Genomic DNA, 16,150 nt, shown 5'->3' with positions numbered 1-16,150 from the left:
TGACCCAACGGAAGGAAGACCTTTCTCTCTGTCTCTCTCTCTCTCACTGTCTATAACTCTACCTGTCCAAAAAAAAAAAAAAAAAGAAACATTAGCTATAATCTTACATTTATTCTACTGGGGGGCATAGTTTCTGAGAAATTACAAAAATGAATTTTCCTGCAGTTTTAAATTTATTTCTTTACTGTATTGCACAACGTGCTTGAAGTTAATTTTCTATCTGAATGTGTCCAAGTGAAAAACTAGCCATGTGTTTTTAGTATGTATGTGGGTCATTAAGATATAATTATGCGGGGTGGGAAGCTTGTGGCACAGCAGGTTAAGCTGCCACTTGGGTTGCTTGCACCTCTTAAGGGAGAGCCTGGGATTGAGTCCCACATCCCAGCTCCCTGTTAATGTGCACCCCGGGGAGACAGCAGACATTGGCACCAGTATCTGGGTCCCTGCTACCCATGCAGGAGACTTGGATAGATAGAGTTCCTGACTCTTGGCTTTGGTCTGGCCCAGCCCCAGCTGTTGTGAACATCTGGGGAGTGAACCAGCAGATGGTAGATGTTCTTTCTCCTTCCTTCCCTCCTTCTTCCTCTCTCTCTCTCTCAGGCTTTCAAATAAATAAAAGTAATAAAATAAAAGTTAACAAGACATGCTGACTTCCTACCCTTAGTCATATTTACTTCCAGGAGAGTTACTGTGGAACAATACTAGGAATTGTAGATCCTGTGCATAAGGAGTCAGGAGGGTTTGGGGATGGATAACTAGTAAGGAAGACTTCTCTCCATGGAAAAAAACATTCTCAGGCAAGCGCTGCATCAAAACAGTGCAGTGTTTTGACGGAGAACAGGCCCATACAGTAGCACCACAAGGAACAAGGGCCAATTTTTTTTCACTCTCATAGGGGTGGTGGGGAATATCTGCCACACCCCCCAGCTGGGTCATACAAGGCCTGGGAAATCTTTTGGTCTGGCCCAGCCAAGGCAACCGCAGGTGGAACTCGAAATTCAATAAATCTATGGAAGGCTAATTCTTAACATGAAAATTTTGTTTGGTCCCGTGAATGATGTTATAAATATCCAAATGGCCCTTAGCAAAGCAAGGGTCCACCACCCTTGTGAGGATCCAATTTGAAAGCAATAAGTGACTTTCATTGAGCACACACTGGACCTGAGACGCTGAGCCTGAGTAAGTCTTCCCTTCAGTCCCCACACCAACAGTGGGAGCCACATACAATTTCAACTTTCACCAAGAGGAAAGAGGTTTAGACTCTTCAAATGATTGGTGCAAGGACACTATGTCCAGCAGATAGTGGTGTTTAAGTTTGAACTCAGTTTGACTTAAGGCTCAGGAAAAAAAAGCTTTTTCTAAAAGAAGTTTCTTCTGTTGAAATCTTTACTTAATATATGCTAAATTGATCTTCTATATATAAAGATAATTGAAAATTAATTTTGATGTGAATGGAAGGGGAGAGGGAGTGGGAGAGGGGAGTGTTGTGGGTGGAGGGAAGTTATGGGGGGGAAGCTATTGTAATCCATAAGCTGTACTTTGGAAATTTATGTTCATTAAATAAAATAAAATAAAAAAAGAAAAAAATACAAAAAAATAAAAGAAGTTTCTGAATCTTTTATTTAGTGGCCATGTGTGAATGTTCTATCACTTTGCTGGCTAGTAAAGAGGGTACATCACAAAGTTTGTGGGAAATGGAATTAAAAGATAAATTTATTTTGGTGCAAAAAGATTTTGGAATTAGTGTCTCTGAGGGGGGGTCTTTAAAAAGTTTGTGAAAATGCATATTATGAAAAAGACTATGCATGGATTTCAAAATCTTTTTGCCCCAAAGAAAACCATATCTTTAGTTTCATTTTTTTTCCATGAATTTTTGAGGTGTGTTAGACAATGGCCACGTGCAGCCATGAGATGCAAACATTTGAAATGTGGCCGGTACAATGGAGAAACTAGGTTTTAAATTGTACTGAATTCAAATTTAACTATAAATACCCACATGTGGCAAGTGGCTGCTACATTGAACAGCAGTGTAGACATAGAGGAATTCCTGTTGGTTTTAGATGATTTTTCTCGCTGGTCATTTGGCTACATGAGCTTGTGAGCTCAAAGACACCAAAAGTAAAGGAGAAGAAAATTTAAAACAGAACGAAAAGGAAGAAGGGAGCAAGAAAGGCAGGAAGCCGTGAAGGAAGCAGGAAGTCTTTATTCCCACTGAATATCTGAAGCATTAGAGCTTTGGTTTATTTTGGTCAGAAGGACTGCTGGGTTGTTTGCTGTTTGGAGTTCTTCAAATTTCCACTACAACGTTGAATTTCTGGGCATACTATTAGAAATAATCAGGTCTTTACAAAACTACCGCCCCCCCCCCCTTTAATCAAAATGAATATCATTGCCATTTATGATCAGGTGACTCTGGCTTTAATAAAATTATTCAATATTGCAGCTCAAAATTTTTTTAATGTCCTAGAAAGAACTAAAATTGCTGTGAAATGAATTCTGCATGTCCCATGCAGGAGAGTCATGTTCTATGGACACTTTATTCGTAGCTCAGCTATTCTAGAGGTGGAAAATTCCAGGTGATGACTCACTTCAACACTTTGGTCAGTATGAGAGGTAAAGGCTGGGACAATCAAGTGACTTGCCCCAGGTTGTCGGGTTCTTTGATGGTGGACCAGGCGCCGTCTCCTGACCCCGTAGGCTAGCATTTGCTTATAGCTTTTGCAACAATCTCTGGATACTGATTTTTATAGGCCCACATTTAGAGTTTCACAATAAAGACTCTGACTCTTAGATAAAGCCCACCTAGAAGTCTTGCAATCAGCAAACCTCCCAAATAGTTGAAGTTCTTCTCCCTATGTCCCTGTGTTCCATTGCTTACCTGAGCTCTGATAAGCCAAAGACCAAAAAGGAGAGTAGAGTCCCAGATACAATCTCCAGGATGATATAATGTTTTCTAGAATCAGCGTGCACAGATTTGGCGATAGCTCTTTGTAGCCTTCAGCACAGGAGAAAGAAACAACAGAGACAAACTTGGGAGGGCTAATGCGACATCTTGTCGCTACTTGGGTCCCTGAGACTCTTGCAGGATCTCAAAGAACATTCTCTAGGAAACTGCTCTTAGGGAGGGGGGTAAAAGTCTGTCAATGTCCACTTAAATGAAAGCCTATTGTGAATTTTAAATGGAAAAAACTATTGCTGTTTAAGCAACTTAGGGGAGTCACCCATTATGAATTCTGGACAATCCAAAGCATTAAGGAGAAATGCAAAATTAGAGTAATTTAAGGAGATTTTAAGAAATCTCCAGGGATTATATAATTTAAGGATTTTCAACTGCTTTAATGGCATTTCCTAATTAGTCTGCAAATTTCTCAGTAAGGAAGATGATTTCTAAGTTGATTGTGTACTGAAACGGGGATTACTTAGGTCTGTCAGGGTACTAAGAAGGGGAGAAGGAGAGAGAACCAGGCACAGTCTCCCTCTCTCTCTCTCTCTCTCTTTCTCTAAGATTTATTTATTTGAAAGGCACAGTTACAGAGAGAGAGAGAGAGAGAGAGATTTTCTATCTGCTGGTTCAGTCCCCAGAGGGCCACAACACCCAGAGCTGGGCCAAGCTGAAGTCAGGAGCCAGGAGCTTCATCCAGATCTCCCAAGTGGTTGGTAGGGGCCAAAACACTTGGGCCATCTTCTGCTGCTTTCCCCAGGCCATTAGCTGGATTGTAAGAGGAGCAGCCAGGACTTGAACCAGTGCCCATATGGGATGCCGGCACTGCAGGCAGTGGCTTCACCCACTATGCCATAATGCTGTCCCCAGGTAGAATCTTTTTTTTTTTTTTTTTTGGACAGGCAGAGTGGACAGTGAGGGAGAGAGACAGAGAAAAAGGTCTTCCTTTGCCATTGGTTCACCCTCCAATGGCCGCCGCGGCTGGTGCACTGCGCTGTTCCGATGGCAGGAGCCAGGTACTTACCCTGGTCTCTCATGGGGTGCAGGGCCCAAGCACTTGGGCCATCCTCCACTGCACTCCCTGGCCACAGCAGAGAGCTGGCCTGAAAGAGGGGCAACTGGGACAGAATCCGGCGCCCGGACCGGGACTAGAATCTGGTGTGCCAGCGCTGCTAGGCAGAGGATTAGCCTAGTGAGCTGCGGCGCTGGCTCCCAGGTAGAATCTTACGACTGATGGGGCATGGTGGGTATGGATCTGAGGGAGGCTGATGTTACGGCAAGTGGGGGATGTTAGATTATGGGATATTTCTTGGATGTTGATGTCATGTTTAGGAGGGTTAAATTGGGAGGAGAGAGCAGAGGCAATGAGAACATGGATTATAGCCATTTAGGGGCCAGGAAGCTCACTTGTGCTATTGTCCTAAAATTCTAGAGCTACTTTCTGTGTTTTATCTCTCCAACTAAAGACCTGAGGGCACCTGCATTGCCTTATACCCCTCTTGTAGCACACCCCTGTTACACAACGTGGGCTTACACAACAAGCATTTTTTGGGAGACTGATCTAGTTAGAAACTGGAATTATAACACAATTTTTAGATTGTGATTTGCCAAGAGAAGAGAACGTTTGAGATAAAGAGAGAAGTTTCCAGAAGTTTCCCAGGAGGAAAGAAAAGATAGGGAAGGTAGAGGTCAGGGCTCATGATGGTCTGAGAAAGTGGGAGGGGGGATTATGGTCAGGAGGTAAAAGCACCAGAATTCACAACAGAGGAGGGTGAGGTTCTTTATACTAGTAATAAGTCAACTATAAATGTTGAGGCAGAGCCTGAAACTGTGGCAGGTGAGATATTGGCAGGTATGGCACCACCTGAGCTAGGGAACAGTCCTTAGAGGGCCGATAGAGTCAGGTGGCAGAGCCATTAAGAAGATCAGGGCTAGCTGACTTAGAGCGAGGAGGCCTTCCATGGCCTCCGTGCACTGTGGACATCAGCTACTCCTTCTCTTCCCCAAGTCCTGTCTGTGTCTCTGCTCTGAAGTGGAACTCCCAGCTCCTGCCCTCCCCTTCCACTTTCTCTTTATGTCACATCTTTTTATTGTGATCTTGGATTAAAATCAAACTCAGTCTTCCTCTTCTTCCCCATAGCTCCCCTATTTACTGTTCCATACTTCTTGAGGTCATTTTTCTGCAGTGAATGAGAACACTGGGAAAGGGGTACTTCTTTGGGAAGAGGGGGGATTGCTTTGTTTTCCATTTTAAATCTATTACCAAAACCCAAACTGTAGCAATGTATACCAGCGTGAAATAAATGTACAACACATGGGTGAAGAGATTGAATGGTGGAGTACGAACAGCCTGGGTTCAAATCTTGATTTCCTTGACTCAGTTGCTTTGATTTCAGCCAAAGATGCTAACAATCATGCTCTACATCCCGGTGCTCTACATCACAACTGATGATTAAATGAAATTCTCCATATAAAGCACTTAGCACAGTGCTTGCTACGTTGCTGCTACCGTTGCTTCATGGCAGAGCCAAGGGCCTGGAGTACAGAAAAGATGTTTTACTCCTAAACCTGCAAATGGCTAAGTATCCAAATACTTTTGAATCTAATTTTTCTTATCTCCAAAATAGAAATAATATGACCCATTGCTTCTTCACTTTGTGAGGATGTTGTGAGATTTTTTAATGTAATGTATGTTAGGATTTGGAATCTCTAGCAGGTAAAAGGCAATGAATTTTGGAATTCAGTGTTCTTGATACTGTAAGGTTCAAAGCCCCAGGGCTGGCACTGTGGAGTAGTAGGCTAAGCCTCTCCCGCAGTGCCGGCATCTCATATGGGCTCCAGTTTGTGTCCTGGCTGCTCCTCTTCCGATCCAGCTCTCTGCTATGGCCTGGGAAAGCAGAAGATGGCCTACGTGCTCGAGTCCCTGTACCCGGAAGAAGCTTCTAGCTGCTGGCTTTAAATCAGCCCAGCTCCAGCCACTGTGGCCATTTGGAGAGTGAACCAGCATACGGAAGACCTTTCTCTCTGTCTCTCCCTTTCTCTGTCTATAACTCTACCTATCAAATAAATAAACAAAATCTTTTTTAAAAAAAGGTTCAAAGCCCTTGTTTTTCATGATCAACTTTAGTTGGAAAAAGGCAAAAATGTAACCTTTGCAGTCATATGACTGAAGGTTTTGTCATATAAGGAACTGAGGAACTAAGCCCCAGGCCAAGACTTCTGTTCCAACATCATTTCATGCCTGGCTTTGTCTGCCTGTCCAGGTACATGAGGAGATAAACAAAGAATTTAGGGACTCAATTCGTGGGAGAAGGAAAGTAAGTGTTCAGCTTACCAAAGTTTATATTAACGGACAGTAAGAAAAATAAAAGAGTGTTAGAGAACAGCAATGCTCTCAGTAATCAGACTAATTCAGTTACTACACAATATTGAAAGAGTAGGAATAATGTCTATGCTTGTGATTCCTACTTAATATACAGTCCTGAGACTTTCTCCAATCTAAGAGCAGCTCAGCCAACACCACTGTTGGTGAATAGTTGGTGTTAATGGGTGCCATGGGTAGTGGGGTGCCATGACACAGAAAGACACAAATACTACAGGGGTTCATGGAGAGTTGATGGGTCTTCTTCCTCAGATTCCTTTCCCTGCTCTCTAGTCTCAGTTTGTGTTGTCTCAGCATGGATGATATGGGCTCATTCCTTACAAGCCCACCTACATTACTTGGGTGCCTTGTGGAAGGAGGCTACTTTCTCCCTTCTCTTCTCCCACAGCGTGAAATCTTAAAAAACAACTCTTTCTTTATGACCAGTCTCTCTCTCTCTCTTTCTTTCTTTTTTATTTGACAGGTAGAGTTATAGACAGTGAGAGAGAGGGACAGAGAGACAGAGAGAAAGGTCTTCCTTCCGTTGATTCACTCCCCAAATGGCCGCCACGGCCGGCACTGCGCCAATCTGAAGCCAGGAGCCAGGTGCTTCTTCCTGGTCTCCCATGCGGGTGCAGTGCTTGGGCCATCCTCCACTGCCCTCCCAGGCCACAGCAGAGAGCTGGACTGAAAGAGGAGCAACTGAGACTAGAACCCGGCGCCCATATGGGATGCCGGTGCCGCAGGCGGAGGATTAACCAAGTGAGCCACGGCGCCGGCCCGACCAGTCTCTTCACTATGGTGTCTTTCCATCACAGCTGGCTTACACAGCTGCTTCAGGTCTGTGAGAACTGTCTACGTATCAACTCTCAAGGTAGGTTTGTGATTTAGAAATTTCATGGGAAAGATGTCATGTCTTCTCCTGGGTTGGATAGCTAACTCCCTCTGCTCCCTCCTGGGATTCCAAGTCATTTCTTGCTGCTCAGCCCACTCCACCCTCCCAAGCAGGCTTCAGAGGAGAGAGTCACCTGATCCAAGAATTAGTGGTCGTCCCTAGATTCTTGCCCAACCTCTCTTTATCACATCTTCCCACAGCAGAATTCTTTTTAAGTTGTTGGAAAAAATTTGCCTTCAGGTGCTGCTTGCTCTTTCCTTAACCAACTTGCTTTCGGTCAGTTGCACATTCCTTTGGCTGTTCCTACGATCTTGCCGTGTCAGTGGAGTAATCTGCTGTCTCTCTTTGCTGTCTTAGGATCTCCTTACACCCAGTACTTTTCCTTCATTGATTTGTTAGTTTTAATGAGACATCAGCTTGTGGGCACCTGTAATAACCATGTACTCTGGGCTGGTTCTTAGAACCTGTGCTCTTTTTCCAATGTGGCACAGATCCTGCTTAAAAGTAAGGGCTCCATTGATAGTTTTTGAGTGGAAGAACATTTATTTCCTTCTTCCCTGATCCCATTTATTGTTTTATATCTAAGAGCGAGCATTTCTATTTGCGTTGTTTCCTCTGCTATTCCCCAGGCCTGAAGCAACCTCTGTCCCACAGTAGGTACTCCATAGGAATTTGTTGAAGGAATACATCAACAACTAGTTTCAGGTTGGCAGACCTCTGGGTCTGGTCCTTGAAAGTCTTGTCCACCTTTCTTGTCTCCCTGCCCTCTCAGTAAAACTTTCAGTGTCTGTGAAACTCATTTACACTTCTTGATCTACTGCAAGAAAGGCCACTGTGGAGAAACTGGGAGTGTTCTGTTCCCTACACTCCCCCTCCACCTGCCCAGTGGAAACACGTCCTCAGATCTGTCAAGATTTCCCCCTTCCTGGTGCACAGGGCTGCTATCCCAGCTCATGCTGAAGCCACTGGGTGAAGATGCAGTGAGTACCAGGTGATGATGGGTGGCCCTTCAGAAGCCTGAAGGTGCTGATTTTCCGTGATGAATTCAATGTAGATGTTGGAAACAAGCAATCACTTGTCTTGTTGTGGTTCCGTGGGATCACCCTTGTCTGTCCCTGAAAAGGGGCATCGGTGTTCACATGTGAGTCCTTTATGCAAGTTGCTGTCCCCTGTCCTGATCAGTAGCTGCTCAAGGAGGAGGTGCTGAGGTGTGTGTGTGTGTGTGTGTGTGTGTGTTGGCAGGTGGGGCCAGGGCACCATCTGCCAGGAATCCCCAGACCCACTGCCTCTTGTTGGCTCAGTTGCCGTTAGTGTAAGAGGCTGGCTGGTTTTTCTCAATGCCAATGAGTAGGTCTGCCATTGCTCACCTCCAACAGGATGCCAGAGTGCTAGAGTGACAGGATTCGGGCCTGTAATTAGTAATGGAGTGTATGAAATTTATAATAGCACCTTGGTATCCTTCAGCGTTGGACAGGATTATTTCTTGACAGCTAAATATAAAATTTCCACTAAATACTACTTAACATTGTGGCTTTAAAGATATTAATTGGCCCTTTCAACCACACAATGCAATTATCAGTCTAATTGAAAATAATTGGTCAACGTGGAGCAGGAAAAATATGTAAAACAACCAGTAAGCAAAACATTAAGAAAGTTAAGACTCCACTAACTTCAAGGTTTACTTTAGTGGAAAAAAATCCAATCAGCCTACTTTGTCTTGGTGGGTAAACTTTCTAGTGAGGTGGAAGATTCAGGCAAACCTATAATTAATCCTCAACACAATGGTTGATAAGGACCAGAAACTTGTGAGTTTAGCTTACACATCGCTACTGGGGCTTTCCATCAAAAATCTTTTCTCTGGCTTTGCAAATGCTATTTTGACATAATTTCCATGGAATAAATCAAACGCGTCAACCACCCGGCCTCCTTGTTGTGGCGAAGGGAGAAGCTTCAGCTTTAGAAAGCACTTTTTGTTGTTGTTGTTGTCATCCCAGGCTCTCGCACTAACAAAGCTCAGTGAATTTTTTTTTGAAAGAAAGACGAGAAAAAAGGGGGAAAACGTGAGCTGCAGATTGTGGCAAGCTTTACAAATTGGCACAGCCTTATCAACAGCATTTCATGGTTTTCTGGAATCCTTTCAAAGGAGGCTTTCCTTTGTAAGAGACGGTTTAAGCCTTATATTATTTAAAGCTATATTTGAGAGTTTATGAAAATTGCTTTTTAGTTTCGGAGACTCTTAAAGCATCGATACTGAGGTTTACTTCTTGTGAATTTATCTCCTGGCTAATGTGACGTGCTGTGGATTTCGGCTTGACATTTGACTCGCTTCTCACTTCTGCTTTTCTGCCTTTTCTTCTTGCTACAGTGGAGGGTCAAGGATGCTTTGTTCAGGGATCCTACCAACTTTATTTTTCCGTGGATGAGGGGCTGAATTCTGTCCCTTATGGCCAGGGGCAGAAATCTGTCCCTTTATAAGGTGACTATCAACTTCAGCTACCAGAGGCCAAGGATTACATGTTCTTCTAAACATCAAGGTTGCTATACAAAGCCCTCAACACTTCCACTCTTTTCCATGCACTCTGTGAGGGCAAGGATCGGTCTCTCACCTATTGTTTTCAGCCCTGGGCACAATGGGACACGTGCTATTATTTTAATGCACACATGACCAATCCTGTTAAAGAATATAATTAAAATGAAGCTGTCTTTTTAATTAAGAAAAGAAACAGCAAAACATCTGAAGCCCTAGCCAATGACTCATTTATTAAAACAGTATTTGACAATGCAGAATTCTATGACCAAGGAGTTGGGAAACCTTTGATGTTCTAAGTGTAGGATTTTTACCTGTAGAATCATGGATTCTATACTCAGCCCTAAAGATAAAAAGTTGTTATCAACTTTAAACTAAACTAAACTAAAAAAACTAAACTTTAAGACATTTGTTTGGTTTGATGGATTACCAAGATGCCCAGTGGGTTTAAAAGGGAGAAGACATTTGTCTTTTACTGAAAAACAGGGTTTGTGATAAAAAAAAGTGCTAATTTATTTTATTTATTTTTTAAATTTTTTTAAAATTTTTTGACAGGCAGAGTAGACAGTGAGAGAGAGAGGCAGAGAGAAAGGTCTTCCTTTGCTGTTGGTTCACCCTCCAATGGCCGCTGCGGCTGGTGCACTGCGCTGATCCGATGGCAGGAGCCAGGTACTTTTCCTGGTCTCCCATGGGGTGCATGGCCCAAGTACTTGGGCCATCCTCCACTGCACTCCCGGGCCACAACAGAGAGCTGACCCGGAAGAGGGGCAACCGGGACAGAATCCGGCGCCCCGACAGGGACTAGAACTCGGTGTGCTGGCGCTGCAAGGCGGAGGATTAGCCTAGTGAGCCGCAGCGCCGGCTAAAAAGTGCTATTTTAGAACATGGTGTTTGCTCTGCTATGAACAAGCTGGAAGACCATAGGAATGAGGCACTCTTGGTAAGATTTGAGTCTTCCTAACCTAAAAAGTGTCACTACTGAGCAGCTAATAATATAGATAAGTACTGGTTATTATATTCATCCCCCAAAGTATGTATGTGGTTATGTATGCATGTTTACTACAGTTTATGAAGGTAACATGTTTTAAGGAATAATTCGGTAACGTAGCTGCAAAAGCATCCGTGAAGGGAACTGTTTTGGAATACACTGAAATGAGTTGACTCCAAGAGAAAATGGAAGGTTGAGCAAAGAATCAAGAGGGAGGGAAGCCCTCCTTAAATTGTAGCAGCAAATTTCTCCACAGAAGAGAGTTGGGAGCATTGGAAATGATATTAAAAAAAAAAAAACTGGAAGTATTTGCTAAACCTGGCATTAGGATGGATGTTGTGTGCCAATGAGCAAACTTTTTTTAATTATGAGAGAAATTAGTTACTGTTTTAATTACTTAGGAAGTGATTATATTGAAGCATTGCCCATCTCCCCTCCCCCAGCTCACCCCTTGGGTTGCTTGAATAATTTACTGTGATCAAGAACACATTCAGAGTAGTTTCTTTAAAAACACAATTCAGTTTCAGGAAAACACAATTCCTGCTCCTCTAGTGCATGATAAACACCCATTTCAGTCCATGAGAGTGTTGCCTGAGCCTCCTGTTAAACGGTGGGGTGAAAAGTTAATTCCAACATTTGTGTAAAGCTCTGTGGAAGGCCAGGATGATGATCAATACCAGCTACGATTTGTCTGAAGGTCTAAGAAGGGACGTTTGAGACATTTGCTGACTTGATTAAAACCCAGTATGTATTATGTGTATTATGAAGCATTCTTCCTGTGACTTTCATAAAAGGGCAGAAAGATCCACCATTTAGATATATGACTGTGCACAGATTTCAAAAAAAAATTTTTTTTCATCCAATACACTTATCTTTTATTCCATTTTCCACAAACTTTTGAAGTGCTCTGGTATTTGTACATGGCTTGTCTGTTTTTTCCTTCCTCATAGCTTCCTCTCATAAACTGCTATGCATGTGACCCAAAAATCATCTTTAAAATCCAGAGCCACCTGTTGCCCAGAGTTGCCTTGGGGGCGTTTATTGAAGATAATGAGGCAATAAAATAACCAAGGCAATCTCTAGAACATTCCAGGGAAGGGCTTCTCATTTGGAAGAAACAGGGAATGTAAGAGCTGGGCATGCAAATCAGAAATTACCCAATGAGCTTGGTAAATATTTTGGGACTGAGACTTGACCCTTTTGAAAGGCACCCACCACAATGGAGGTGTTTTGGGCATTTGGTATTCAGGAGACTGGGACGACTGGAGGTGAGCTAAGGACTAAGTACAAGGGGTTTGGCTTTCTAATGTAAACACCATTATCATTTGGAAATCAATTAGCTCCTTGCAAGGAGAGAACTAGAAGAGCAGGACCCTCTGAACTACTATTGTGAGCTGGGGCTATTTGCTTTAATTAAGAGGAGACAGAGTGGATTATTGTCTCAAACTAAGGAGTTGGGAAGAGTCAGAAAATTACAATCTGTCTTGGTGGACAACAAAAGCCCAAGTAAGAGACAGGCTCTGCATCAGGCTGGTCTAAAGCAAATTAGTTTTAATCTGGAAACTTTCTGAATAAGGACGCCTCCACGAAACAAAGAGAAAAAATGTGAAGCACTGGCCCTTCCAAAGCTTGAGGCTCTGTTTGAGAGTCTGTCCTGTTTCCATATCAGGAAGAAAATGTGGTAAGAGATTTAGAATGTATTTTCAATGCAAAATTGTTGGTAGCATTCATGTGAAATCGTGCACTACGACATGAATGAAAATGTAGTCTATGCCTTGATTGGTTGAGAAAGTAATGACACCTGCCTGGGTAATCGCAGTCCTGTCTCTTAGGGTACTCTCCTGTGCTAAATGAAGCCACTGAAAAGATTCACGGGTACCTTTCTCATTCATTCATCCATCCATTCACTCAATAAACATTAAGGGCCAACTGTGCATTTTAGTCCTGTGACATTCTCAGCAACAGATGCACTACTCATCCTTGAAGAGGGTGAGTGAGAGAAACACAGGCAGGTCTAGGGCTGTAAAGGAAACACCGTGTCCTGCAGAGGCAGATAAATCTCTGAACACTGAGGGGACAGGTAGAGAAGGTAGACCTAGGGTGTTCTCAGAAGAAGAAAATGCAGGCAATGGCAAAAGGAGGGAGAAGCTCAAGTCATGGGGAGCCAACAGTGGAAAGGAGGGAGGAGAATCCCATGCAGAGCTGGAGAGGTGAGCAGGAGCCAGATGCAGAAGGGTTTTAACTGGCAGGAGAACTCAAATTATCCTAAGGGCAAAGGGAACAGTTGAAGTGGGGGAGTGCAGTGATTAGATATCTATACACCTTTTGGAAAGATGATTCTGATAGAAATGGTTTGGAAAAGGGCAAGATTGGAGGCACATTCCAGGCGTGTCCTCCTAATTCAAGTGACAGATGTTGGTGGCCTGGACTTGGTGCAGTGTCACTGCGAGGAACGAAGGAAAGAGGAGTAGCGTTAAGAGGGAGGACCTGGTAATAATGTTCAGAGGGTGTGAAGAAGATGAAGAAGTCAAAGACAACTCCCGAGTTTCTGGCTGGGGCAACTGCATGGATCAAGGTATTTATTCTTTGAGAAAGAACCTACGGCAGGAGGAGCAGATGAGCTGAGCTGTGCTCAGATGCTCACTGGGATACATTTTTGGTATACTGGAAGTAGCACACCTCTGTGAGTGTGTGTGTGTGTGCGCGTGTGTGTTCCTCTATGTCTGGGGGGGTGGTTTAGGTTTGGATAGAAGGAGAATGATATCAAGGGAATAGAAGAAACTGAATTATTACCCCATTGTTCACTACAACTGCATCTAGTTCTTTGTTTTTGACTGGGATTTTATAGATTTACTTAGTATTAGTTGAGAGAATAAAAGTAGTTTTGAAGGTCTTTCTATAGTGTGGGAAGCACTGTTGGATAGACAGCATTCACTAAACATGACAAAAATAATCCCCAAGGGTTGACTGATATGAAAAAAAAAATTAGGTGAAAAGTTAGATGATTTTTTTCAAAGTTTTCCCGTATTTTTCATATCATATTTTAATTCCATCCTTTCTATCATCTGTTTTTGCTATTAATATTTTAAAATTGCATATACATCTACTAACATTTGTTGAGCAATGTTTCAATGTTTTACATATCTTAATTCATTTAATCCTCCCAGCAGTGATGTGAGATAATACTATTATGCCCATTTAACAGAAAAGGCTATTGAGGTTCTGAAAGCTTAAGAATCATGCCCAGGATCATATAACTCTCGATGGAGAAGCTGGGATTCAAACCCAAGCAGCTGACTTTGGAGTCTGTATTCTTATCTACTGTACTATACTGGTTTTCACATCACGTCACATCACATCAATGTTAATGCAAAGCTATAAAGGAATCACGCCCTACATTAATGCTACTTCAAGATACCAAATGGCTTTACTTTTCCTTGATCTCTTCCTTGTCTTTGTATTATTTTCATCTTTATCATCTACGTACCTAATTGATTAGACTGTAATTCTTCATTGGTAGATTTTAAAATTTCTTTTTCTTTTTTTTTTCCTAAGCTTTATCAATAGTTCCTTTTCTCTGCTTTGAACCAATGGGTTCAGCTTCCTTTTTACAGCACTCCCCAATTATGTTATAAATACTTCAAAAAGCAGGGATTAGGTCTCTTAATTTCCTGATAATCCCTTAGGTTCTCAGAGAATGTGGCAAAATCCTGGTAGGGAAGCACCCACCTTTGATTGATGAGAACTATGGTAAGCTGAATCTAAGGTGGAGATGAGTAAATATTAAAATACTTCAATGGTTATTGAGTTCTTATCCTAGCCTAGGCAAAGTGCTGTTTCACTTTATCCTCCTATCAACCTAACAGTTGGGATTATAGATAGTGTTGTTATTAGTTCTGGGATAGAAATGAGAAAACCAAGGTAAAGAAGAGTTAAGTGCTTTGTCCAAGGCAGGATATGGTGAAGTTGGCATTTAAATTCGGGTTGGTGTGACTTAAAACCCAGGCTGAGGTTTTATCCATCTGCATATGGCAAATACAGGACGTGAGCAGCCTGGATTTAGAGACGCATGAGAAAGCTGGTTCCAGGTGGGATCTGGAAACTCTTCACATCTCTCACAACACACACCTTAGTTGCTGGCTCCTGATTCAGTGTAGATCCAAAACAACAACAACAACAACAACAACAACAAGCAGGGCTTGCTTAAAACAAGAAGGGCATCATTTGGAGTGATTTGTACTTCTCTGCTTTTTCCTGTTAACTTGCTGTGCAACCTACTCTTGCTATTCTTGGTCAACACAGACCTCTATAGATACAAAGCTCTAGCCATGAGCTCTGTAGACAACTGGTCACTTGCACTGAACTTCATATTTGTCATCTCTGATTAATTAAATCCTTGTTGGCCAGCTTTAGTACTCTATCATGAAACATGGGACTTAGTGGATACTTAATCCACTTTACTGAGCAACCGATAGGATTAAATAGGGGATTTTAGCCCCCTTTATGTCATCCAATTCCTCAAAATTTATATTTTAGCTAGATTAGAGCACAGTTTTTCCCAATTGGTTAAGATGAATTAATATTTTTATGCATGATTGCGCTGGAGTATAAAAATAATCTGAGAGACTTCACTGCTTTAAAATATCGATTGCTGCAAACTATTACTCTGGCACACACTGACCAGTGGCACCCATCTACTCTTTGGAATTCTTTTTTTTTTTTTGACAGGCAGAGTGGACAGTGAGAGAGAAAGGTCTTCCTTTGCCGCTGGTTCACCCTCCAATGGCCGCTGCGGCCAGCGCACCGCGCTGATCCCAAGGCAGGAGCCAGGTGCTTCTCCTGGTGTCCCATGCGGGTGCAGGGCCCAAGCACTTGGGCCATCCTCCACTGCACTCCCTGGCCACAGCAGAGAGCTGGCCTGGAAGAGGGGCAACCGGGACAGAATCCGGCGCCCCGACCGGGACCAGAACCCGGTGTGCCGGCGCTGCAAGGCGGAGGATTAGCCTAGTGAGCCGCAGCGCCGGCCTGGAATTCTTGATATGCATAAACTAACTCCAGTTAATGGTGCTAGGCAAATTCAAGGTCTTTGTCTAATTTTGGCTTTTAGCAATATTTCTCCAACTGTTCTGGGTGAGTGGTGGTTTTTTTTTTTCTTTTTCCTCAACCTCTTGTAGACAAATACAAAGTCTGTTCAAAAAGCAAAATGGAATTAAAAGATAAGTTTATACTGTTGCAAAAATATTTGAAATCATAGATAATTTTTTCATTATGCCCATTTTCACAAGCTTTTGAAGATTCTTCTTTTAAAAAATGTCGGGGACCACGCAGCATGTGGCCTCTTAGTGGAAAATTACTGAGGCAGGGCTAGACAGCCTGGGCCGGAAATATAAAAGTGGGGCTGGCACTGTGGCATAGTGGGTAAAGCCTCTGCCTACAGT

Source organism: Oryctolagus cuniculus, chromosome 13, assembly GCF_964237555.1.
Source record: "Oryctolagus cuniculus chromosome 13, mOryCun1.1, whole genome shotgun sequence".
Classification (NCBI taxonomy): Eukaryota; Metazoa; Chordata; class Mammalia; order Lagomorpha; family Leporidae; genus Oryctolagus; species Oryctolagus cuniculus.
This window is presented reverse-complemented; position numbering follows the sequence as displayed.